We start from the raw sequence: 27,202 nt of genomic DNA, 5'->3' as shown, positions 1-27,202 counted from the left end.
AGCGTTCTCGAAAGCGGCCTTCAGGACGCGCGACAACGCAGAATCGCCGAGCAGAAACTTATAGCCAAGTTCCGCACACGAGTGCGGCCTCAACCGCGACCTGGGATTCATGTCGCATTACATTCACCCCCCACCATCTGGACTGGGCTTGCGAACTCCTACCAACTGTCCTGGCTTGAGACAATTCACACCTATTTAACCTGGGGTTACTCATTTCTCTGGATCTATAAACACTTAATTAACTGCAAATGCTCGCATTCCAAGCATTGTCTTGCATCTTTGAATTTGTCTATATATATGTTTCTGGAACATACCTCTTCATTCACCTGAGGAAGGGGCAGTGCTCTGGAAGCTAGTGTTTGAAACAAACCTGTTGGACTTTAACCTGGTGTTGTAAGACTTCTTACTAAAATCCAGCAACAGCATTGCCCATGCGCCAGACCACAATGACCGGGGAGTGATTGACGGCACCTCTCGACCAATAGGAAGATGGGCGGGGTGGAGGACTGAGCGGGAGCGACTGGTCCTCCAACCAATCAGAGTGAATGAGGGGAGGGGCTGAGCCCAGACCTCCCTCATTGGCTGAGACTCTGCATCATTTTGAAAGCTAATTTGTCTCAAAATCCAGGAGAAAACTGGGCCTTTGTTTGTGGCTTTAAACAGATGAAACCCTGTGGGTGTGGAGCAAACATTTCATCATTTGTTACTGAAGTGTGGGAACTCACCAGATAGGAGCTTCCAAACCCTGGTCACCATTTTACTGGCTCATTGGTCTAGGGGTAAGATTCTCGCTTCGGGGTTTGGGCTGCAGGAAAATATGGGAGGTCCCGGGTTCAAATCCCTGACGAGCCCTTTGATATCGGCAGCACGGTAGCACAAGTGATTAGCACTGTGGCTTCACAGCGCCAGGGTCCCAGGTTCGATTCCCCGCTGGGTCACTGTCTGTGCGGAGTTTGCACGTTCTCCCCGTGTCCGCGTGGGTTTCCTCCGGGTGCTCCGGTTTCCTCCCACAGTCCAAAGACGTGCAGGTTAGGTGGATTGGCCATGCTAAATTACCCGTAGTGTCCATAAGGGTTGGGAGGGGTTATTGGGTGGAAGTGAGGGATTAATGTGGGTCGGTGCAGACTCGATGGGCCGAATGGCCTCCTTCTGCACTGTATGTTCTATGTAATCTATGTATGTAACCATCACCTGGAAGGACAAGGGCAGCAGATTCTTAAGGAGCAGCCTTCCCAGGGAGGCAGTGGACAAGCAATCCAGACAGCCAGGGTAATGATTTTGTGATTAACACTCCAATGCGTAAAAGAAACATGACAATGTAAATGTTTAAGAAGGAATTGTAACGTAAAGAGCGATATCTGTGGAAGGTTATCAAAATTGAATGGAAGAAAGTCAAGGGAATGTGTAACTCTGATGGAAATGTACAGTCAAGACAATTCAATGTTCTGTAATGTTTATGATCGATTTTATGAATAAAGTATATTTTTTGAAAAAAATAATAATAAAAGCAAGATACCGCAGATGCTGGAAATCTAATAAAATCAGAAATTACCGAAGGAGACTCAAAATGTTTATTATTTTTCTCTCTCCACAGATACTGCCAGACCCGCTGAGTTAATGCCACAAATCAGCTGTTTTTATTATAATGGTACCTGAGTTTGAATCCTACCACGGCTGAATTTAATTCAATAAAAATATTGTGAGCATGGATCAAATGTCATAAAAACGCATCTGGTTCTCTTAATGCCCTTTTGGGAAGGAAATCAGCCATCCTTACCCAGTCAGGTCTACATGTGACACGATTCACAAACAATTCAAGGGCTTAAAGGGATAACTGGACAGACGTGAATGTCCCCATTAGAACAAGGAGTCTCCCTGGTCAGCAGAAGAATTAGGCCAGGTTAGGGAGAAGGTTGATAATGCCGTCATTGTGAACAACACAAAGTATCTCCTGTACCTTGTGAATCAGATTTAACGGTGTGAATTTATATATATTTTCTGTATTGGACAATCACATTTAAATCTGGGACTCAGGTGACGATATGAATTTGTGTTAGGTGACAAGATGTAGATCCATGTTTTATCCCACGAAGCCTTACACCTAGAGTGATAGTATTTCAGAACCAGGTGTGAATCATGAATTCATCCTCAAAAGGACCACGAAAGTTCTATCATGGGAGAATCCACTGGAAGAATACCTGCCCCTGTATATGGGAGCGACAGAATCTGTGAAGAACAGCTCTTTCAATCACAGATTCTGTCTCTCCCAATGTTGTTGCTTCTGCAGCGACAGAATCTGTGATTGGAGGAACAGCTTTGTCGTCCATTTTGAGGAAAGAAGCTGGCTGACGTGCTGCCTGAGTCAGTGCTGTGTGGAGGAACCGTGTCTCCCTGGGACACAACTAGAGGGTTTCATAGCAGTGTGAGCTTCGGAAGGAGATGCAGACACTTAGAGCTTTCCCTTCTGCTGAGCAATATTTCATTATTTTTATACATCTCAGGAGGTGGGATGCACAGCTCAGGAATTGGCGTAATCTCTGCTGTGAACTTACTCACTAATCACATCTGTCAAATTAGAAGTTGTGATCCAGGTTTCATTCTTCACTGCTGTTATTTGCAATTGAACGCTCACAGACAACAAACAAAACCCCCGGTCTGAGCTGATCTCAGTGGGTGCAGTGAGGTTATCGATGGGTTTTGAATGTAAATCCACATAATAAAGATCAGAATTGGTGAGTTTTTTCCTGCTTCACCGTCTGATCCAATAAACACTCGGCATCTGTTGAGTTTCATTGTGTCAGATAGTTTGAATTCTCATTTTGGAAATGGAGTAAGTTAAGGGTGTTTCCTTTTTAAATAAATTAACCAAAACATCTTATTGCTTTCAATTTAAAACATTTAATATGTACACAGTCTTTGGTATTTGTGCTATCTTCTGTACGAAAATAAGTAAACTCAAAAAATACTCAACACAAATGTTGACGGTAATGTGATTGCGTGACTACATCACTTAATAAAGGAGTCAGTGAGAGTGGAAAAGGAGACCCTGGAAACCAAAAATTAACTCCTGAAAATCAGAGAGCATCTCTCGAGAAAATCTCAAGAAGAGCCATTGAAAAACATATATATTAAGCCCTGCAGTTGGATCTTTCAGACAATTGTAGATTATGCACCAAAAGTTGATTTAGAATTGAAGCAAAAGTTCAGAAATTTATTCTAAACAGGTTTCTGCTGAGAGTTCCTGGATTAAGGGGAAAGATCACAGATGGTGCTTTTAAAAATAGACACTGTAGCCCCCACAATAAATGCCATTTTCAGCATATTGAGTTCCAGCAGTTATAGGGGTTAACATCAGCAGGAACAAAATATTGTCAGACTGTCAATACTAAACAACAGCAGAATCCAACCCCTACAGTCATTTATGAACTTGCTGGAGGCATCGTGACTGAGTGAATCCCTTCCCACACACACACAGCATTTGAATTGTCTCTTAATGTGAGTGCGTTGGTGTGTCAGCAAGTTGAAAGACTTTGTGAATCCCTTCCCACACACTAAGCAGGTAAACGGTTTATCCCCAGTGTGAATACGCTGGTGAGCAGTGACGACTAATTGAATCCCTTCCCACACACGGAGCATGTGAATGGTCTCTCCGCAGTGTGAGTGTGTTGGTGAGCAGTGAGGTTGGATGACTGCCTGAAACTCTTTCCATAGGAGGTGCAGCCAAATGGTTTCTCTTCAGTGTGAATTCGCTGGTGTCTCAGAAGGGTGGGTAAAACTGTGAATCCCTTCCCACACACAAAGCAAGTAAACGGTCTTTCCCCAGTATGGAGCCGCTGCTGTGCAATGAGGGAGGATGCCTGTCTGAAACTCTTTCCACAGGAAGTGGAGCTGAATGGTTTCTCCTTCATGTGAACTCGCTGGTGTGACAGCAAGTGGGATGATCCAGTGAATCCCTTCCCACACACAGAGCAGGTGAACGGCTGCTCACCTCTATGAACACGCTGGTGTGACAGCAGGTGGAATGACTGAGTGAATCTCTTCCCACAGTCGGAGCAGACGAACGGCCTCTCCCCAGTGTGAGTGCGTTGATGTATAGTGAGTGCTGAAGAATGCCTGAACCTCTTTCCACAGGAGGGGCAGATGAATAGCTTTTCCTCAGTGTGAATCCGCTAGTGAGACCAAGGCCAGATGACTGAATTGATCTCTCCCCACACACAGAGCAGGTGAATGGCCTCTCCCCAGTGCGACTGCCGATGGTTTTCCAGCAGGGAAGGGTAACTGAATCCCTTCCCACAGTCCTCACATTTCCATGGTTTCTCCATGGCGCCTGTGTCCTTGTGTCTCTCCAAGGTGGATGATCGCTTGAAGTCTTCGCCACGTACAGGACACGTGTATGGTTTCTCCTCACTGTGAAGGTCGTGATGTTTCTTCAGGCTGTGTAACTGGTTAAAGCTCTTTCCTCGGTCAGTTCACTGGAACACTCTCGCTCGGGTGTGTTTGTCTTGATATCTTTCCAGTCACACTGATGTTTAAAATTGTTTCTCACAGACAGAAGAGACAATCGTTTCTCCTTCAACATTCAAAGTCTGAGGATTTTCAGGTCCTGATGAATTGAGTGACTGTCAGATGATGTTTGGTTTCAGTCTCACATCTGTAAATCCTCCTTTCCAATATCCTGTAAAAGGAATTTACAAACGTCATCACTGTCAGTGCAGCATATAAATTCTGAACAGACAATTCTAGTTTCTCTGGAACATTTTTTCCTCTCTCGTTCCCCCAAAGCTGTCAATCCCCGTTCTACACACTCTCCCTCCTCCCTGGGCTGAAATCCAAACCCATCTCACCATCTGCACCATTTCTTTCCTCCACTCCCAGTTTTCTCCCTCCCTCTCCTCTGTCTGGGTTCAGTTCTCCAGCTCCTGTCTGAAGACTGACAATAAAATCAATTATTTTCTTTGTCAATTATCCTTTTTGTCTACTGTGTACGTACTGTGGATGTTCCCTTGGCCACAGAAAAATACTTTTCACTGTACTTCGGTACATATGACAATAAATCTGTCACAGTCACACTGGGCTAAATTGCTGGCTTTAAAAGCAGGCCAAGGCAGGCCAGCAGCATGGTTCAATTCCCTACCAGCCTCCCCGAACAGGTGCCGGAATGTGGCGACTAGGGGCTTTTCACAGTAACTTCATTGAAGCCTACTTGTGACAATAAGCGATTTTCATTTCATTTCATTTCATGTTCATTTGACTGATTGATTTATTGTCATATGTACCGAATATGGCCTGCCTTGGTCTGCTTTAAAAGCCAGCAATTTAGCCCAGTGTGCTAAACCAGCTCCTGATCAATCAGCTGTGTGTACCATCTACAAGATGCACTGCAGTAACTCACCAAGGTTCCTGAGACAGCATCTTCCAAACCCACAACCACTACCATCTGGAAGGACATGAGCAACGGACACCGGGAACCCCATCACCTGGAGGTTCACCAAGTCATTCAGTGGCCTGATATTGAAATATATCACCGCTCCTTCACTGTCTCTGGGGCAACATCCTGGAACTACCTCCCTGACAGCACAGCGGGTGTACCTACACCTCAAGGACAGCAGCGGTTCAAGAAGGCAACTCACCATCACCGTCTGAAGGGAAACTAAGAATGGGTAATAAATCCTGGACGAGCCAGTGACGACCACATCTTGTAAAAATTGAATTTTAAAAAATATATCTGCTGCTCCTGTCCCTCTAGATGGTAGTGGCTGCATGCCTGAGTGTGTGTGTCTGTTTGTGTGGGTGTGTCAGTCAGTGTGTGCGGTGAGTGTCTGGTGTGTTCTTGATGTCAGGGTATCTGCTGATTATGTTCTTCTAGATAGTCATGTCATTGGTTTGGAAGGTGCTGCCCAAGGAGTCTTGGTGATTTCCCGCAGTGCATCTTGTAGATGGTACACCCACTGCTACTACCGTGCGTCAGTGGTGGAGGGAGTGAATGTTTGTGGAAGGCATGCCAATCAAGTGTGCTGCCTTATCCTGGATGGTGTTGAGCTTCTTGAGTGTGGTTGGAGCTGCACTCATCCAGGTAAGTGGTGAGCATTCCATCACACTCCTGACTTGTACCTTGTAGATGGTGGACAGGCTTTGGGGAGTGAGGAAGTGAGTTATTCCATGCAGAATCCCTAGCTTCTGACCTGCTCTTGTAGCCACACTATTTATATGGCTATTCCAGTTTAGTTTCAGATCAATGGTCACCCAACCCCACGATGTTGACAGTGGGGGATTCAGTGATGGTAATGCCATTGCATGTCAAGGGGCGATGGTTAGATTGTCTCTTATTGGAGATGGTCATTGCCTGACACTTGTGTGTTACTTGGCACTAGTTAGCCCAAGCCTGGATATTTTGTCTGACATCCCAAAACATTTCATGGGAGACGCTATCAATCATCATTTAACACTGAGCAATGAAAGGGTACAATAGAGCAGATGTGACCAAAGGCTGGTCAAAGAAGTAGGAATTAAGGAGTATCCAAAGGAGGAAAATGAGGTGGGGATAGTTAGCGAAGGAATTCCAGAGTTTACTGACTCTCCTAACAGTGGAAACGTCTTCTTCCGATCTGCCTGCAGAAACCTCTCATCATTTTGATCACCAGCAATAAATTTTCCTCGAACCTTCTCTGTGTAAGAAAGGAAATCTCAACTTCTCCAGTCTCTCTACAAAACTGAAATCCCTCAACCTTGGTACCATTCTGGTGAATCTCCCCTGCTCCCTCTCTAAGACATTGGCCTCCTTTCTAAATTGTGCTGCCCACAGCTGGTCACGAGATCCAGCTAAGGCCCAAACGTTTAATAAACGTTTCCCATAGCTTCCCTGTACTCCTGCCCATTTCAATGATAACAAGGATCGTTTGTGCATTTTTGACACCTCATCAACTTGTCCTGCCACCTTCTAACATTTGTGTCCATAAACTTCAGGCCACTCTGTTCCTGCTCTGTTTAAAATTCTACTGTTTAGTTTATACTGCCTCTCCTCATTATTCCTTCCAGAATCCATCATTGGCTGTGAACCATATTGGATATTCTGAAGGTGTGAAAGGTTCTACATGAGCTCAACAGAATCACAGACTGTTGCAGTGCAGAAGGAGGCCATTCGGTCCCTCGTGTCTGCTATGTCTTTCTGAATGAGCCTTTCACCCAGTGCTGTTCTCCTGCCTTCTCCCTGTAACACTGCACATTGTTTAAAAAGTTATAGATTTTGAACCAAAGATTAAATTGGGATTGATATTCAAAGTTCAAAGAAAACAGCGCGGGAGCTGAGTGAGCCGGGACTCTGAAAACAGCGCGGGAGCTGAGTGAGCCGGGACTCTGAAAACAGCGCGGGAGGTGAGTGAGCCGGGACTCTGAAAACAGCGCGGGAGGTGAGTGAGCCGGGACTCTGAAAACAGCGCGGGAGCTGAGTGAGCCGGGACTCTGAAAACAGCGCGGGAGCTGAGTGAGCCGGGACTCTGAAAACAGCGCGGGAGCTGAGTGAGCCGGGACTCTGAAAACAGCGCGGGAGGTGAGTGAGCCGGGACTCTGAAAACAGTGCGGGAGGTGAGTGAGCCGGGACTCTGAAAACAGCGCGGGAGCTGAGTGAGCCGGGACTCTGAAAACAGCGCGGGAGGTGAGTGAGCCGGGACTTTGAAAACAGCGCGGGAGCTGAGTGAGCCGGGACTCTGAAAACAGCGCGGGAGCTGAGTGAGCCGGGACTCTGAAAACAGCGCGGGAGGTGAGTGAGCCGGGACTCTGAAAACAGCGCGGGAGGTGAGTGAGCCGGGACTCTGAAAACAGCGCGGGAGATTTAAAAAGCGCAGGAGCTGCGAGTCGGAGCGGAGATTTTAAAAGATTGCGGCCTAGTTTCGGGAGCCGTTCGGAGGAGGAGGAGCAGTCTCTGTCAGGGAGAGAACCTGAGAACATCTAAGACACTCAGAGGGTAAGAAGGTAAGTAAGTGATTTTAACTCATTTTTACTTTTATACCTTTTTCAAATTGTGTGTGTCGGGGGGAAACTGAAGTGACATCACAGAAAAGCTGTGACCTGAGTGGCTGGTTGGGAATCTACACTAAATTAAAAAAATTAAGCATTGGTAACTAATTAAACATAATTACTTAATTATAATTTAGAGGGATATCTAAGCCAGAATCGGAGAGTACTATATTTAGCTTTCGCATTTCTATTAGAAATCTAGTGCTAGGAAACAGATAGTTAACAGTAACTTTGAAATTTAAAAAAATATATATATATTTTTAAAAAAAAAAAAAATTTAATTTTAATTAATTGACGCAATGTCAGTTAGAGGGGTGCAGTGCTCTGACTATGAGATGTGGCAGGTCCGGGAGGCTTCCAGCATCCCGGATGGCTTCATCTGCAGAAAGTGCACCCAACTGGAACTCCTCACAGACCGCATGGTTCGGTTGGAGCAGCAACTGGATGCACTTAGGAGCATGCAGGTGGCGGAAAGCGTCATCGATCGCAGTTATGTAAATGTGGTCACACCCAAGGTGCAGGCAGAGAAATGGGTGACCACCAGAAAGGGCAGGCAGTCAGTGCAGGAATCCCCTGTGGTTGTCCCCCTCTCGAACAGGTATACCCCTTTGGATACTGTCGGGGGGGATAGCTTATCAGGGGAAAACAGCAGCAGCCAGAGCAGTGGCACCACGGCTGGCTCTGATGTTCAGAAGGGAGGGTCAAAGCGCAGAAGAGTAATAGTAATAGGGGACTCTATAGTCAGGGGCACAGATAGGCGCTTCTGTGGACGTGAAAGAGACTCCAGGATGGTATGTTGCCTCCCTGGTGCCAGGGTCCAGGATGTCTCCGAACGGGTAGAGGGCATCCTGAAGGGGGAGGGCAAACAGGCAGAGGTCGTTGTACATATTGGTACTAACGACATAGGCAGGAAGGGGCATGAGGTCCTGCAGCAGGAGTTCAGGGAGCTAGGCAGAAAGTTAAAAGACAGGACCTCGAGGGTTGTAATCTCGGGATTACTCGCTGTGCCACGTGCCAGTGAGGCTAGAAACAGGAAGATAGAGCAAGTAAACACGTGGCTAAACAGCTGGTGTAGGAGGGAGGGTTTCCGTTATCTGGACCACTGGGAGCTCTTCCGGGGCAGGTGTGACCTATATAAGGACGGGTTGCATCTAAACCGGAGAGGCATAAATATCCTGGCCGCGAGGTTTGCTAGTGTCACACGGGAGGGTTTAAACTAGTATGGCAGGGGGGTGGGCATGGGAGCAATAGGTCAGAAGGTGAGAGCATTGAGGGAGAACTAGGGAATAGGGACAGTGGGGCTCTGAGGCAGAGCAGACAGGGAGAAGTTGATGAACACAGCGGGTCTGGTGGCCTGAAGTGCATATGTTTTAATGCAAGAAGTATTACGGGTAAGGCAGATGAACTTAGAGCTTGGATTAGTACTTGGAACTATGATGTTGTTGCCATTACAGAGACCTGGTTGAGGGAAGGGCAGGATTGGCAGCTAAACGTTCCAGGATTTAGATGTTTCAGGCGGGATAGAGGGGGATGTAAAAGGGGAGGCAGAGTTCTGCTACTGGTTCGGGAGAATATCACAGCTGTACTGCGGGAGGACACCTCAGAGGGCAGTGAGGCTATATGGGTAGAGATCAGGAATAAGAAGGGTGCAGTCACAATGTTGGGGGTTTACTACAGGCCTCCCAACAGCCAGATAGAGGAGTAGATAGGTAGACAGATTTTGGAAAAGAGTAAAAACAACAGGGTTGTGGTGAAGGGAGACTTCAACTTCCCCAATATTGACTGGGACTCACTTAGTGCCAGGGGCTTAGACGGGGCGGAGTTTGTAAGGAGCATCCAGGAGGGCTTCTTAAAACAATATGTAGACAGTCCAACTAGGGAAGGGGCGGTACTGGACCTGGTATTGGGGAATGAGCCCGGCCAGGTGGTTGAAGTTTCAGTAGGGGAGCATTTCGGTAACAGTGACCACAATTCAGTAAGTTTTAAAGTACTGGTGGACAAGGATAAGAGTGGTCCTAGGATGAATGTGCTAAATTGGAGGAAGGCTAATTTTAACAATATTAGGCGGGAACTGAAGAACATAGATTGGGGGCGGATGTTTGAGGGCAAATCAACAGCTGACATGTGGGAGGCTTTCAAGTGGCAGTTGAAAGGAATTCAGGACCGGCATGTTCCTGTGAGGAATAAGGATAAATACGGCAATTTTCGGGAACCTTGGATAACGAGAGATATTGTAGGCCTCGTCAAAAAGAAAAAGGAGGCATTTGTCAGGGCTAAAAGGCTGGGAACAGACGAAGCCTGCGTGGAATATAAGGAAAGTAGGAAGGAACTTAAGCAAGGAGTCAGGAGGGCTAGAAGGGGTCACGAAAAGTCATTGGCAAATAGGGTTAAGGAAAATCACAAGGCTTTTTACACGTACATAAAAAGCAAGAGGGTGGCCAGGGAAAGGGTTGGCCCACTGAAGGATAGGCAAGGGAATCTATGTGTGGAGCCAGAAGAAATGGGCGAGGTACTAAATGAATACTTTGCATCAGTATTCACCAAAGAGAAGAAATTGGTAGATGTTGAGTCTGGAGAAGGGTGTGTAGATAGCCTGGGTAACATTGAGATCCAAAAAGACAATGTGTTGGGTGTCTTAAAAAATATTAAGGTAGATAAGTCCCCAGGGCCTGATGGGATCTACCCCAGAATACTGAAGGAGGCTGGAGAGGAAATTGCTGAGGCCTTGACAGAAATCTTTGGATCCTCACTGTCTTCAGGGAATGTCTCGGAGGACTGGAGAATAGCCCATGTTGTTCCTCTGTTTAAGAAGGGTAGCAACGATAATCCCGGGAACTACAGGCCGGTGAGCCTTACTTCAGTGGTAGGGAAATTACTGGAGAGAATTCTTTGAGACAGGGTCTACTCCCATTTGGAAGCAAATGGACGTATTAGTGAGAGACAGCACGGTTTTGTGAAGGGAAGGTCGTGTCTCACTAACTTGACAGAGTTTTTCGAGGAGGTCACTAAGATGATTGATGCAGGTAGGGCAGTGGATGTTGTCTATATGGACTTCAGTAAGGCCTTTGACAAGGTCCCTCATGGTAGACTAGTACAAAAGGTGAAGTCACACGGGATCAGGGGTGAGCTGGCAAGGTGGATACAGAACTGGCTAGGTCATAGAAGGCAGAGAGTAGCAATGGAAGGATGCTTTTCTAATTGGAGGGCTGTGACCAGTGGTGTTCCACAGGGATCAGTGCTGGGACCTTTGCTCTTTGTAGTATATATAAATGATTTGGAGGAAAATGTAACTGGTCTGATTAGTAAGTTTGCAGACGACACAAAGGTTGGTGGAATTGCGGATAGCGATGAGGACTGTCAGAGGATACAGCAGGATTTAGATTGTTTGGAGACTTGGGCGGAGAGATGGCAGATGGAGTTTAATCCGGACAAATGTGAGGTAATGCATTTTGGAAGGTCTAATGCAGGCAGGGAATATACAGTGAATGGTAGAACCCTCAAGATTATTGAAAGTCAAAGAGATCTAGGAGTACAGGTCCACAGGTCACTGAAAGGGGCAACACAGGTGGAGAAGGTAGTCAAGAAGGCATATGGCATGCTTGCCTTCATTGGCCGGGGCATTGAGTATAAGAATTGGCAAGTCATGTTGCAGCTGTATAGAATCTTAGTTAGGCCACACTTGGAGTAGAGTGTTCAATTCTGGTCGCCACACTACCAGAAGGATGTGGAGGCTTTAGAGAGGGTGCAGAAGAGATTTACCAGAATGTTGCCTGGTATGGAGGGCATTAGCTATGAGGAGCGGTTGAATAAACTTGGTTTGTTCTCACTGGAACGAAGGAGGTTGAGGGGAGACCTGATAGAGGTCTACAAAATTATGAGGGGCATAGACAGAGTGGATAGTCAGAGGCTTTTCCCCAGTGTAGAGGGGTCAATTACTAGGGGGCATAGGTTTAAGGTGAGAGGGGCAAGGTTTAGAGTAGATGTATGAGGCAAGTTTTTTACGCAGAGGGTAGTGTGTGCCTGGAACTCGCTACCGGAGGAGGTGGTGGAAGCAGGGGCGATAGTGACATTTAAGGGGCATCTTGACAAATACATGAATAGGATGGGAATAGAGGGATACGGACCCAGGAAGTGTAGAAGATTGTAGTTTAGTCGGGCAGCATGGTCGGCACGGGCTTGGAGGGCCGAAGGGCCTGTTCCTGTGCTGTACATTTCTTTGTTCTTTGTTTGTTTTGTTAACTATTTTACTGCAGAAACAGCTTCAGCTGGGAGTCTGAATGAAGAGGAAAGATCCCAGGCAGCGGTTCTTCACGGTTCACTGCAGGCGCAACAGCTCAATCAGCTCCACTTTCAGCTTGGGAGAGCTCAGCAGCTCCACACACTGTCCACAGGGGAGATTTCCTGGTCCAGTGGGACCAGCATTCATGTTTTAACTGACACCACCAGAAAAGTGGATCAATCGGTCGCTTGTCTCCTTGCTGTTCGGATCTTGTTGTGCACACACTAGTTGTTGTGAAACAACAGAGAACTTTTTGAAAGGAACTAACTTGTCTTCACATATTAAAAAAGACATAACACACTCACACAGTGTTTAATACAAAACAGATAATACTGGACAATCTCAGGTGGTCTGGCAGCCTCTGTGGAGAGCATCTTGGAGAGACTTGCTGAGATTGTCCTGTATTTTCTGTTTTTGTTTCAGGTTCCAGCGTCTGCAGTAATTTGCTTTTATCTTTGTGTTTAAGATAAAGCTGATTTGACAGTTATCCAGAATCTGAATAATTTTAACTGGGCTGGAGTTTATTCAAATCTTCAGAAACAGATCCCAATGGTCATAATGAACATGGTTCAGTTCTGGACATGATTAACAGGAGGAATAACAGCAGAATCCAACCCCTGCAGTCACTTGTGAACTTGTTGGTGTGTCAGCAGAGTGGATTAACGAGTGAATCTCTTCCCACACACAGATCAGGTGAACAGCCTCTCTCCACTGTGAACTTGCAGGTGCCTCCACAGGTTGCATGAACGAACAAATCCCTTTCCCCATTCGGAGCAGGAAAACGGCTTCGCCCCAGTGTGAACTCGCTGATGTACACTGAGGTCAGATGATCGCCTGAACCCAGCCCCGCAGTGAGAGCCCCTGAACGGTCTCTCATCAGTGTGAACACGTTGATGGTGCACCAGGTCTCCAGAACTTTGTTAGCTCTTCCCACAGTCTGGGCATTTAAAAGGTCTCTCCCCAGCGTGAACTCGCCGGTGTATCAGCAGATTGGATGAATTAATGAATCCCTTCTCACACACATGACAAGTGAATGGCCTCTCCCCAGTGTGAACTCGCTGATGTATCAACAGGCTGGACGATCTGCTGAAGCTCTTTGTGCGGTGAGAGCAGCTGAATGGTGAGTAACCAGTGTGAATGTGCTGGTGCTCCCTCAGCCCATACAAACATTTAAAGCTCCTATCACAGTCAGAGCAATGAAACCATCTCTTGTCATTGTGTACTTGCTGGTATCTCCGCAGCCCAGATAAAAACATGCATCTCTTCCCACACACGGAACAGGCGAATGGCCTCTCCCCAGTGTGAACTTGCTGGTGTGTCACCAGGGTGGATGAATGTGTAAATGCTTTCCCACATTCAGTACAACTGAACGGCATCTCACCATTGTGACTGCGTTGATGATTTTTCAGCTCAAAGTCCACCATTTAAATGTGATAAAAAAGAAAGATTATGTGTCAAAATCATAGAAAAGTAGATTGATATAAAATAATGAGCATAATTTACTCCCATTGCCCACAAGTGTCAGGCAAAATGAATGTGTTAATTGCAATCAAGTACTTTGAATTTCAATGAAAATACTTCAGTTTACAAATGGAATCATGTTTCTTTAACTGTATTTCCAAATTCAGATCCATGTCCTCATTCTTTTTTTTCCTCTGAGCCTCTGAACTCCATTTGACAGAGTAATGTTGGAGAGTCGACACTGATTGTCCTGGGAAACAGCAGCAAGAGGTGCTCAGAGGCCGGAGGGGCAAGGGAGCAGTAAGGTCTGTTGCCAGACTTGAGGGCTGGAACCTGAATTCGCAAGTTAAGTGAGTGAGTGTGAATCCCTGGTAAACAATTTGTAATTTAAAAATGTCTTCCATCAACCTAGTAGTTTCATATTTGTCAGGGTTTTCATAGAATTTACAGCGCAGAAGGAGGCAATTCGGCCCATCGAGTCTGCACCGGCTCTTGGAAAGAGCACTCTACCCAAGGTCAGTATTGATTTCCTGAAGCTCCTGTTTTGCGTTTCAAGACATTTCTTGCCCAGTGTGTGAGGTGTTTAAAGATCTTTAATCTTCCTCTTTGCTTTTCGATGTTCATTAAAGATACATAAATTGATTTCCCTCATTATATATCTATTTTCCATACTTGGATGGCTGGTGTTTCATTAATTTCCACTACTTTTCTTTCTGGTTGATAATTGAGGGTCTGCTCACTTGGATTTACCTATGATTATATTCCGAATTTTATTGGTTGTCCCACCAGCCCCATCTTTCACAACGTAACAAACAAAAATCACTAATCACGTAATTGGGATTATCGATGGCGGACTCTATACCCAGCATTCCCCGCGGTGGTGAATGTTCCCTATCTGCACCGCAGGACAGCAATGCCCAGGCGTAATATCTAGCGGAATTGGAGCATGCGCAGTGTGTGATGGCGCCTGCGAGAGAGAGACGGTTCTTTGTCTCATGGGCAGCGGGTAAGGAAGCGGAAACCTGGAGGAAGCGATGGAGCCGGGTCTGGATGGGGAGAGTGTCTAAACACCGGGTGAAAGCCCTAAACCAGGAAAACGTACCTGGAAGTCCTGCGTTTGCAGCTTCGGGTCGTTTTCCCGGGAACAGGCCCGGCTTGACGGTCGCCATCTTGATTCAATTGAATCGGTGCGCATGCGCGGGTGGTTTGTGGGCTTCGGGTTCTCTATTCCCGCCCGGGTCCTAGTGCTCGGGGAATACTAGAGACCGGGTCACAGATTGTTTAACAACTTCACTCATCCCCAGGCTGCAGTGCAGAAGAGTGCATGGAGCCATGTTTCTGTTCAATGTGAGAGGTTGCAGCCTCTGTATAGTTTCCAGAAGGGGTTGCTCTTCAACTTTGCTTACACTTGGCTCCGAATCCTTGGAAGAGGCTGGGTAAATCAGAAGTACTTCTCCTAGACCTGTTCTTGGACCTGGTTAACACAAATTTGTTGGAGCTGAATTTGCAGTCCCTATGGAGGTTCGGTGGCTGTCACACTGCCTAACAGCCTGTCTGGAAAGGGAGCAGTGGTGTCCACTGGTACGCTTGCTACCTTCCACAACTGTTGGGAACTTCAGGCTACAGAACAACTACAAGACACTGGAAACAACGTTCTGGTTGAGTTCGGAAGCTTCCCTTTGCTTTTGTTGCTAATTTTGTCTTCTTTCAGTTTGTTTGCCCCACATATTTGGGGTAACAAGAGGTCAGAGGTTACTCCATAGAAACTGGAATTGTCTGTTCTGAATTTCTAATATACTGTACAGTGATGATGTTTGTAAACTTACAGGGTATTAGAAGAGGAAATTTTGCAAGTGGGAAACTCAAATAAAACATCGCAGAGATCTAACAGAATCACTCGCTACATCAGAATCTGAATAACATCGAAAAATGTGGAAGGAGAAATGTTTCTCTGTTCTGTTCATGGGAAAAGATTTCAAATATCAGTGTGACTGGAAAAGCACCTGAGTGAGTGTCCCAGTGAACTGACTGTGGAAAGAGCTGTAACCAGTTAGACAGCCAGAAACAATATCACACCATTAAAAGTGAGGAGAAACTACACATGTTCTGTGTGTGGACAAGACTTCAACTGATCACCTATCCTGGAGAGACACAACAACACTGACGCCATGGAGAAACCGTGGAAATGTGGGGACTGTGGAAAGGGATTAAATTATCCATCCCTGCTTGAAAATCATCGACACAGTCACACTGGGGAGAGGCCATTCATCTGCTCCATATGTGGGATGGGATTCATTCAGTCATCCCACCTGCTGACACACCAGCAAGTTCACATTGACGAGAGGCTCTTTAAGCCCTCAGGCTGTGATAACAACTCTAAAAGCTCCAAGGACTTGGTTACGCACCAGGTTGTTCCCACCGAGAGACAATTCAGTTGCTCTCACTGTGCGAAGCGGTTCATACGATCATAGACACTCATTGAACATGAACGTACTCACACTGGGGAGAGGCCATTCATCTGCTCTGTGTGTGGGAAAGGATTCACCCGATCATCCTACCTCATGACACACCGACTGGTTCACACTGATAACAGACCTTTCAAATGTACTGAATGTGAGAAGAGTTATAAAACCACAAGTGAATTGCTGATACACCAGAGAGTCCACAATGGGGAGAGGCCATTCACCTGCTCTGTATGGGGGAAGGGATTCTCACGATCATCCCACCTTGCTAAACACCAACTGGTTCACACGGATAAAAGACTTTTCAAATGTTCTGAATGTGAGAAGATTTACAAAACCTCAACTGATCTGCTAACACACCAGCGAGTTCACAATGAGGAGAGGCCATTCAGGTGTACTGTGTGTGGGAACGGATTCACCCTGTCATCCAGCCTCCAGAAACACCAGCGAGTTCACACTGGGGAGAGGTTGTTCACCTGCTCCACGTGTGGGAGGGGATTCATTCATCCATCCAATCTTCTGACACACCAGCGAGTTCACACTGGGGAAAGGCCGTTTCTTTGCTCTGACTGTGGGAAGACATTCATCCACTCGTCCCACCTCTTAAGACACCAGAGAGTTCACAAACAAAAACTGTTTGCTGCAGTTTAATATTCTGATCTGTGTCAAATGAATTTATGTTTTTTCAGACACACAGCAGGGCCAGTAATTTCTCGAGGATAAGAGGAAACTAATTGGTATCCTGTTCCCAACTGCTCCATTTTCGGGTCTTTTCTCCTTTTTAATCCAGTTCTCATACATTCAGTTACTCCCATGGACAGGCCCCAGCTCCCCACACCTTCCAGAGTGTTTCCGAACCCTAGGATCCAGGGAAGGTATTGGGAACACTCCCGGGACCACTAAACACAAGAGCCAGTTATTTTGACTGATGTACTGGATCTGTACTGAATCTCATCATTCAGGATGGGATGTTTGCAAAGCCTCCTCTTCCTGTGGTTACACTTTGGGCTGAAATTAATGAAGCCTCAGATCTCTGATTGGGAAGTGGATCATTGTAAACATGAGCTCAGGGTTTTATTGTGCAGGAAGAGAAACAGAAACTAAAACCGCACAAGAGGCTGGCTTGTTGCTGATTTTAGTGAACTCCTTTCCCAGGATATTCAAAACTAACTGGGCTGTAATTGTTGGAACTGTCCTTTTTGAACAAGTGCATAACATTTGCAATTCTCCAGTCCTCTGGCACCTCCAGGAATGACTCGGAGATTATTGCCAGCGCTGCTGTAATTTACATTCTCACTTCAACACTTCCTCAATTTTGAACTGATCAAGGGACAGGGTTTCCTAGCATGTCTCCATGGCCTGGGTAGTGTTCTAACCTCAGAGTCCCTGTGGCCTCACCTGAGTGAGGGGAGGGGGAGCTGCCACACGTTTTCCTCAGACTGCTGGAACATAAATATCCTGACCCAGCTGTGGGTAGACGCGGGACACCCTTTGGTGAGTAGAAGATGTAAATAGTAAGAGGAATAAATCTAAACTTTTCTACAGTCATCGCTTCTGAGTGGTCGCTTGCCTGAGACTTTACAGATAGCACCTATCTCCTTGGTAAAGACAGTGAGTTTAGTTTGATTTTGAACAAGGTGACAGTTACTGTGACTCAATCTTTAAAAGCTCCTTCTTCATGAGTATGAGGGGATGAGAAAAATATCAGCCATGATTGAATGGCGGAGCAGACTCGATGGGCCGAGAGGCCTAATTCTTCTCCCATGTCTCATGATCATTGATGATTCCAAAGTAATACCTGTTTCTGTAGAGCATTTAAACCTGCTGTCTTTATTTTAAAAAGGATTTACCTTATGGATGTTGTTTGGAAAGTTATCAAGGGTGATCTATAGAGTACTGTATTCTTTTGGGGGGAGTGGTCAGGATTGGTAGTTGATAAATTGTTTACTGTGTGTTTATAAAATGTTAACTGGATTCATAGAATAAACATTGTTTTGTTTTAAACATACTTTAGCTCTCTGTTGCATCACACCTGTAAAGTGGGCCCTTGTGCTCCCCATAACCACAATCTATTTAAAGTTGTGGGTCAGATGAACTCCATGATATACTTTGGTGTTCTCTAAACCCTGGCCCATAAGAGGCTGGATTCTCCGATCGCCGAAATTGCGTTTGGCAATTGGCCGGACAATCCATTTTTATGCTGGAATCAGAGGGGACACCGTTTTTCCGATGCTCCGCCCCCTAAAACGGCATACTCGAGGAGTGCACTGTACGGCGTATGGACGGCCCCAGGACTTCACCCGGGACCCTCCCCCGATGCTCCGCCACCAATTGGCCGACTCCCCGATGGTGTGAGACAAGTGTCCTCACAACTTTCAGGGACCTCCCGTGGCGACTGAGGACTGTGTCCAGCGCTTTCACTGTCGGAGGTTGGTGGGGGGGGGGGGTCGTTCCGCTGGCAGGGGAGGCTTCGGCGGGGCCTGGGGGGACTAGTGGGGGTGGTCTGGGGGGTGACAGAGATGCAGATTTTGACAAGCCCGTCCAAGCGCGGCCAGTGCCATGCTGTAGGAGGCCACAGCCGTGTGCATGCGCGGCTATTGAGCCAACCATTCTGCAGCCGTATCCGCAGGTCGAGCCAGGGGCTTTATGCGGAGCGGCTGCTGGCCCCCCCCACCGGGCAGAGGATCGGTGCGGGGGCGGCGCCGACTTTTATCCTGCGGACATAGAATACAGAGAATCCAGCCCATAATCGTTCATCACCAGAAAATGCTGGACATATTCCCTGCTCTAATATACTATGTCTCACTTCATATCGGTGTCGTGAACATAGAACATACAGTGCAGTAGGAGGCCATTCGGCCCATCTAGTATGCACCAACCTACTTAAGCCCTCACTTCCACCTTATCCCCGTAATCCAATAACTTGTCCGAACCTTTTTGGTCATTGGGCAATTCATCATGGCCAATCCACCTAAACTGCACGTCTTTTAGACTGTGGGAGGAAACCGGAGCACCCGGAGGAAACCCACGCAGACACAGGCAGAACGTGCAGACTCCGCACAGACAGTGACCCGGCAGGGAATCGATCCTGGGACCGTGGCGCTGTGAAGCCATAGTGCTATCCACTTGTGCTACCGTGCTGCCCTACGGTGGAGCACGTGGACAAGATAATTGGAGGAAATAATCTCAGGAGACCAAAGTACAGAATTATTGTTTATTAGCCAATGCACTGGGAGAGCACAACGTTAGACAATGATCCCTGGAGCTGACTACCTGGTTGATAAATCGAGCAATATTTATACACTGTAGGCCAGACATTTGGACTGTCTGGTTCAGACTTAAGCAAGTTGCGGGCAGAGTAAGCATTTTTCACACATCCCTCTCTGGCTGCTCGTAGTCTCTCCCTTGTTGCTAACTGGCTCCACCTTGCACCGTTAGCTGTGTCTGCTACTTCAGGACATGGAAAACAAGTTGGAGAGATCACCCAAAAAAATACTGAAAAACAAGTTCCTGATGTGGGCCCTGCAGGTGTCTTAAAAAACAAGTTGCAGTCTGTAAAAACAAGTTACTGAAGAACAAGTTACTGAAATGAGCCTTGCAGGTTAGGTGGATTTTCCATGTTGTGTCTTTGCCACATCAGCATGTTTCTGGGTGATGTCTTTACCCTGAATGTGGAATTTTCCTTTTACTTTCGAAAACACTCATTGAAAATATTCTTTTAAGATCCTTGAATAGACTATAATTATTGTCTGCCCTAATAAATCATTAATTAAACCATATTCATTAGTTCTCCTCTTACAATGGAAAGTGTCCTGTGTGCCTTTTCAACCATCTCATCTACCTCTCCTGTTACTTTCAGGGATCTGTGGACATGCACTCCGATCTCCCTCTGTGCCTCTACACTTCTCACTCTCATACCAGTAATATTATTTCTCTTTGCCTTGTTTGTCCGCCCCAAATGTATTTATTACTTCACAATGTTGTATATTAATCTCCATTTGTTACTTGTCTTCCCACCTGATCAGTCGACTGATATTTTCCTGCAGGTTACAGCTTTCTTCCTCACTGTCAACCGCAAGACTGTCACTGTCTTGAACATGCCCCCTAGACAAAGTCTAAATCATTGATATGTACCACACAATGCATGGAATCTTATCCTGAGAAATATCAAATCCTACTGGGAACAGTTTCCAGGCATAAAAATACCTCGCGACCATTCCTCTTTGCTTCCTGCTGCTCAGCTGATGACATTTCCTGCACTTGTGACTGTCCAGCCTATGAGAAACATCGTGCTTTGCTCACAGGGCACTGGATTGCACTCCACGGGACTAGGATACCCTGCCATGTCTTTGTTTCTCTGATTATTAACTCACTGAACCAGAATCAATTTCATATTAAAATAAATAACTACTCACCAATCAGCTTCTTCATTGTGCTGAAGTCACCTTGTTTTATGGAGTTAACTGAAATTATTTTCTTTATTATTATCTAAACACCTCAGAATTTACTTTACTGAAAAATTGAAATTTCTTCACTGTTGCAGTCCTTTGTTAGTTAGTGTTATCTTTATCCCCTAGATTTGATTAACTGAACATTGAATGTAACTATTTGATAAATTATGAATTTCTTTTAAGATTTACATTAGTTGATTAATATATCTTTACTTTATAGTTGATCAATGCAGTGACCATAACTGTACTCAGCACTCTCGATGTGCTCTATGTTTGATACAGATCAAACATAATCTCCCTGTTCTTTCATCCTGGGCCTCAGCCAAGAAGGAAAAGTGTCCCAAATGCCTTCTTGACCACCTGATCTACCTGCCCAGCCACCTTCAGGAATCTGTGGTTTTTGAATCCAAGGTCACTGTTCCTGTATAATTCTCAGCATCATCCCATTTATTCTTCATTCTCTTCTCTTGTTTACCCTCCAAACTCTTGATGTCACACTGCTCCAGATTGAATTCTGTTTGCCATTTTTCTGTCCATCTGACCCGTAAGACATAGGAGCAGAATTAGGCCACTCGGCCCATCAAGTCTGCTCCGCCATTCAATCACAGCTGATATTTTTCTCATCCCCATTCTCCTGCCTTCTCCCCATCACCCCTGATCCCCTTATTAATCAAGAATCTATCTATCTCTATTAAAGACACTCAGTGATTTGGCCTCAACAGCTTTCTGTGGCAAAGAGTTCCACAGATTCACCACCCTCTGGCTGAAGACCCAGTCCAGTGATATCTTCCTGCTGTCCTTGGCTTTATTCTGCACTGTCAAACACATAAATAACTTTTGTACCATCGACCAACTTCTTAATTATGGTCCCTATATTTCACTCTAAATCATTGATATGTACACCACAAAACTGTGGAACCCCACACAAAACAGGCGTCCAAACATAATTCAGTCCTGGATGTGATTAACGGCAGCAATAACAGGAGAATCCAAACCCTGATGCCGCCTGTGAACTTGCTGGTCTATGAGCAGGTTGTTTGACTGAGCAAATGCCTTCCCACACACGGGGCAGTTGAATGGCCTCTACCCAGTGTGAACCCGCTGGTGTTTCAGCAGATTCTGTTTACTTTTAAATCCCTTCTCACAGTGCGAACATTTAAAAGGTTTCTGATGTGTGAACAAGTTGGTGTGTAGTCAGGTGGGATGACTGAGTGAATTTCTTGTCACACACAGTGCATGTGTACGGTCTCTCCCCAGTGTGAACTCGTTGGTCTATCAGAAGGTTGGATGAATCAATTAATTCCTGTCCACACACACGGCAGGTGAATGGCCGTCCTCCAGTGTAAACTCGATGGTGTCTCAGAAGGTGAGCTAACTGAGTGAATCCCTTCCCATAGATCGAGCAGGCGAATAGCCTCTCCCCAGTGTGAGTGTGTTGGTGTTTCAGAAGATCTTTTTTGCTGAAAAGTTTTCTCACAGTCAGAACAATTAAATGGTCTCTGATGAGTGTGAACAAATTGCTGAATCAAAAGGTGGGAGGAACAAGTGAATCCCTTCTCACACACAAAGCAGGTGAACGGCTTCTCCACAGTGTGTGCGTTGATGTATCAGTAAATCCTTTTTACTTTTAAAACTCTTCTCAGTCTGAACACTTAAAAGGTCTCTGATCAGACTGGACCTGATGGTGGGTCCGGAGGTGTGATGACTGAGTGAATCCCTTCCCACACACACAGCAGGTGAATGCCAACCCCCCCCCCCAGTGTGAGTGCGTTGGTGCAACAGTAAATCTTTTCTGCTTTTAAAGCTCTTGTCACAGTCAGGACATTTAAACGGTCTCTGGTCAGAGTGGACCTGATGGTGAGTCCGGAGGTTTGATAAAGCATTAAATCCCTTCCCACAACCCAGACAGGTGAATGGCCTCTCACCAGTGTGACTGTGTCGATGGGTTTCCACTTCAGGTGGATAATTGAATCCCTTCCCACAGTCCCCACATTTCCACGGTTTCTCCATGGTACTGATGTCCTTTGTCTGTCCAGGTTCGACGATGAGTTGAAACCTGGGTGCCACACACAGCCTGAGTACCGTCTCTTCCTGATGTGAAACCTGGTCCACACACACAGCCTGAGTACGGTCTCTTCCTGATGTGAAGCCTGGTCCCCACACACAGCCTGAGTACGGTCTCTTCCTGATGTGAAGCCTGGTCCACACAGCCTGAGTACGGTCACTTCTTGATGTAAATGGCGCAATATGTTTTCAGGCTATCTGACTGGTTAAAGCTCTTTGCACAGCCAGTTCGCTGGAATAATCACTGTGTGTATGTGCCTCAGTGCTTTTCCAGTCGCACTGATGTTTGCAATCTTTTCTTTCAGGCAGACCAGACAAAGATTCCTCCTTCCACATTGAAAGGCCGATGATTTTCAACTCCTGATGAATCGATAGACTCTGTTAGGACTTGCATGATGTTTGGTTTGAATTTCCCATCTGCAATCCTAATATTGTGTAAAGGAAGTTTACATTGAATTACTTAGATTCTACAATGCATAAACAGGCCAGTTGGTCCAACTGTTCTGCTGCTGATTATCCCCGACACACATCTCCTTCCATCCCATCCACCTCATCTCAGCCTGTCAGCTGATCTTTCCATTCCCTTTTCTCATGTGCTTGTCCCATTTCCTTTTGGAAACATCCCAGCACTTTCCTCAACTCCTTCCCTGGTAACAAGTTGCACATTCTAATCCAATGAGTGAAGAAATGTGTCTATATCTCCCTCTTGGATTTATTAGTAACTCTCTTGCATTTATGACCGTGTTTATAATAATAATCTTTATTATTGTCACAAGTAGGCTTACATTAACATTGCAATGAAGTTACTGTGAAAAGCCCCATCGCCACACTCTGGCGCCTGTTCGGGTACACTGAGGGAGAATTCAGAATGTCCAATTCACCGAACAAGCACATCTTTCAGGACTTGTGGGAGGAAACCCACGCAGACACGGGGAGAACATGCATACTCCGCAGAGACAGTGACCCAAGCCGGGAATCGACTGGCGCTGTGAGGCAACAGGGACCCTGGCGCTGTGAGGCAACAGGGACCCTGGCACTATAATGCAACAGTGCTTGTCAGCCTCCTCAAGCGTGAAACCAGAAAATCCTGCACTATTTCTGTGCTAACCACTGTGCTACAACGTAGCACAGGGGCAGTACGGCTGCATAGTGGTTAGCTTCCCGGCTTGTGTAGAGATGTGCAGGTTAGGTGGATTGGCCATTCTAAATTCCCCTTCGTGTCCAAAATGGTTAGGTGGGGTTATTAGGTTACCGGGATAAAGGGGATAGGGTGGAGGCGTGGGGTGCTGTGTAGGGTGCTCTTTCCAAGGGCCAGTGCAGACTCGATGGGCTGAATGGCCTCCTTCTGCACTGTAAATTCTATGACATGGTGCCGCCCATGTTTATTCCTGGCTCCCAGTTTTCGACTCCTTTACAATTGGCAACATCCGCCCCACCTCTCCCCTGTCCAACCCACAAATCATTTTAAAGACTTGTATCAGGTCACTACTGAGTGATTTGTTTTCTCAAGAAAATAAGGCCCAATCTGTTTAATTTTTGCCCGGTAGCTGTAATCTCTGTTTCCAAAAACCATCACTATGCATCCAGGTCACAAATTGAGGATTCGAATGTTTCTTTGTTTGAGTTGGCACGTGCGCCTGCGCGGTTGCTTCTTCTGTAAAGATCCGGCACCCCGAGAGCCGCGCCCGTCATTCACTGATTGGTTGGAGGACCAGCCACTCCCGTTCGGTCATCCAACCAATCCCCTTCTCCTCTTTGGTCAGAGGCTTCCGTCAATCACTCCGGGCATTGTGAGGTGTCAGGTGAAAGGTCAGTGTCGGGGGGCGGTGTTTACAAATCCCGAGTGCTGCCCCAGAGCCGAATGTGAACCAATGTTGTTATTGATCAATCAGCGAGTCAGCCTGAGCCTGTGGCCACACTCACCGGGTGATTGACGGCAGGTGTGGTCCAATAGGAAGAGGAGAGGCCGAACTGGAGGACCGACTGTGAGCGACTGGTCCTCCAACCAATCGGAGTGAATGAGGGGCGGGTCCACTGCGATTGAAGCATGCGCAGTGTGGGTAATGGCGAAGCAGCAGAGCTGTGTTTTCAGATACGAAATTGGTAAGAGGGGTTTTACAATATGGAGGAAGCGAGAGATCGCGGGGATAAGCGCAAACGTTATGTAAAGTTGTTGTAAGCCGCAAACCTCAGAAAACTTTACGGGACCCGTTTGTACCGAACGGAGCTCCACCTCCTCATCTTCGGCTCGGGTTGACGGCCGCCATCTTTATTGGATGTGCATCAGGGCGCATGCGCGTTTGCTGTCATTGTCGGGGGTGATGTTTCAATGAGTGGGAGGAGCTGAGAACATAGAACATTACAGCGCAGTATAGGCCCTTCGGCCCTCGATGTTGAGCCAACCTGTGAAACCACTAAAGCCCATCTACACGATTCCCTTATCGTCCATATGTCTATCCAATGACCATTTGAATGCCCTTAGTGCTGGCAAGTCCACTACTGTTGCAGGCAGGGCATTCCACGCCCTTACTACTTTACTCTCTGAGTAAAGAACCTACCTCTGACATCTGTCCTATATCTAGCTCCCCTCAATTTAAAGCTATGTCCCCTCGTGCGGACATCACCATCCGAGGAAAAAGGCTCTTACTATCCACCCTATCCAATCCTCTGATCATCTTGTATGCCTCAATTAAGTCACCTCTTAACCTTCTTCTCTCTAACGAAAACAGCCTCAAGTCCCTCAGCCTTTCCTCATAAGATCATCCCTCCATACCAGGCAACATTCTGGTAAATCTCCTCTGCACCCTTTCCAATGCTTCCACATCCTATAATGCGGCGCCCAGAATTGCACGCAATACTCCAAATGCGGCCGCACCAGAGTTTTGTACAGCTGCAATATGACCTCATGGCTCCGAAATTTAATCCCTCTACCAATAAAAGCTAACACACCGTACGCCTTCTTAACAACCCTCTCAACCTGAGTGGCAACTTTCAGGGATCTATGTACATGGACACCGAGATCTCTCTGCTCATCCACACTGCCAAGAATCTTACCATTAGCCCAGTACTCTGTCTTCCTGTTATTCCTTCCAAAATGAATCACCTGACACATTTCTGCATTAAACTCCATTTGCCACCTCTCAGCCCAGCGCTGCAGCTTATCTATGTCCCTCTGTAACTTGTAACATCCGCACTGTCCACAACGCCACCGACTTTAGTGTCATCTGCAAATTTACTCACCCATCCTTCTACGCCCTCCTCCAGGTCATTTATAAAAATGACAAACAGCAGTGGCCCCAAAACAGATCCTTGTGGCACACCAGTAGTAACTGGACTCCAGTCTGAACACTTCCCATCAATCACCACCCTTTGTCTTCTTCCAGCTAGCCAATTTCCGATCCAAACTGCTAAATCTCCCTGAATCCCATGCTTCCGTATTTTCTGCAGTGGCCTACCGTGGGAACCTTATTCCCCATTGTTCAGAATGTGGAGATGCCGCGTTGGGCTGGGCTCAGTAAGAAGGTTGACAACACCAGGTTAAAGTCCAAAAGCTTTGTTTGGAATCACGAGCTTTCAGAGGGTAGTTCCTTCATCGGGTGAGTGAAGAGGTAGGTTACACAAACACAGCCATTGATGAAAGATGATACTTTGAATGTGAGTCTTTGCAGGTCATTAAGTCTTTACAGGATTTCGCAAGCCCAGATGGTGGGAGGTTAAAATTTGTAAAATGTACATGAATTCAAGATGCCGGTTGATACCGTTCTCATGTGTGCAGAACTTGGCTATCAGTTTCTGCTCGGCGATTCTGCGTTGTCAAACATCCTGAGGGCCACCTTGAAGAACACTTACCCCAAGATCAGAGGCTGAATGCCCTTGACTGCTGATGTGTTCCACGACTGGAAATGGACATTTCTGCTTGGTGATTGTCGCATGATGTCCATTCATCCGTTATCTTGGATTCATGTACATTTCACAACAGTTAACCCCACCACCTGGCCTGGGCTTGCAAAATCCTTCCACTGTCCTGGCTTGAGACAATTCACACCTTTTTAACCTGTGATTATCCCTCTCTCTAATCACACCGTCTGGACCTGTAAATACTTAATTATCTGCAAAGACTTTCATTCAAAGTATCATCTTGCATCATTGGCAGTGTTTGCGTAACCTACCTCTTCACTCATCTGATGAAGGAGCTATGCTCTGAAAACTCATGATTCCGAATAAACTTTTGGACTTTAACCTGGTATTGTAAGACTTGCTATTGTTCAGAATGGAGACAACTTGTCCATCAAACTGCCTCACCCTTTGAGTCCCATTGTCTTATTGATGATGCAAAGCGGTGGCAGAGATGGAAATAATGGGAAGACATCCTGCTCTCCAGATTTCACTGTCTCATTGGACATCCTGCCCTGTGTGTCCAAAGCTGTGCGGCTCTGTTCAGTCACTTGAAGTCCCAGGGCAGAAGCACACAA

The 27,202-nt window shown here is 46.3% G+C and overlaps 3 long non-coding RNA genes across 3 annotated transcripts; 1 reads left to right on the top strand and 2 right to left on the bottom strand.

The window, feature by feature from the left end:
* Positions 1 to 2,875: 2,875 nt before the first annotated feature.
* On the bottom strand, positions 2,876 to 14,945 carry LOC140419548 (uncharacterized). Its single transcript, XR_011945854.1, has 2 exons — positions 14,856 to 14,945; positions 2,876 to 4,675 (listed from the first exon to the last, which is right to left on the bottom strand). It is a non-coding gene; the product is annotated as an uncharacterized lncRNA (long non-coding RNA).
* On the top strand, positions 14,710 to 18,219 carry LOC140419550 (uncharacterized). The gene is made up of 2 exons (XR_011945857.1): positions 14,710 to 14,759; positions 15,582 to 18,219. It is a non-coding gene; the product is annotated as an uncharacterized lncRNA (long non-coding RNA).
* Positions 18,220 to 19,415: 1,196 nt separating this feature from the next.
* On the bottom strand, positions 19,416 to 25,753 carry LOC140419541 (uncharacterized). The gene is made up of 2 exons (XR_011945850.1): positions 24,919 to 25,753; positions 19,416 to 23,155 (listed from the first exon to the last, which is right to left on the bottom strand). It is a non-coding gene; the product is annotated as an uncharacterized lncRNA (long non-coding RNA).
* Positions 25,754 to 27,202: the final 1,449 nt, after the last annotated feature.

This window comes from Scyliorhinus torazame, chromosome 5, assembly GCF_047496885.1.
Source record: "Scyliorhinus torazame isolate Kashiwa2021f chromosome 5, sScyTor2.1, whole genome shotgun sequence".
In the NCBI taxonomy this organism is placed as follows: Eukaryota; Metazoa; Chordata; class Chondrichthyes; order Carcharhiniformes; family Scyliorhinidae; genus Scyliorhinus; species Scyliorhinus torazame.
This window is presented reverse-complemented; position numbering and strand designations above follow the sequence as displayed.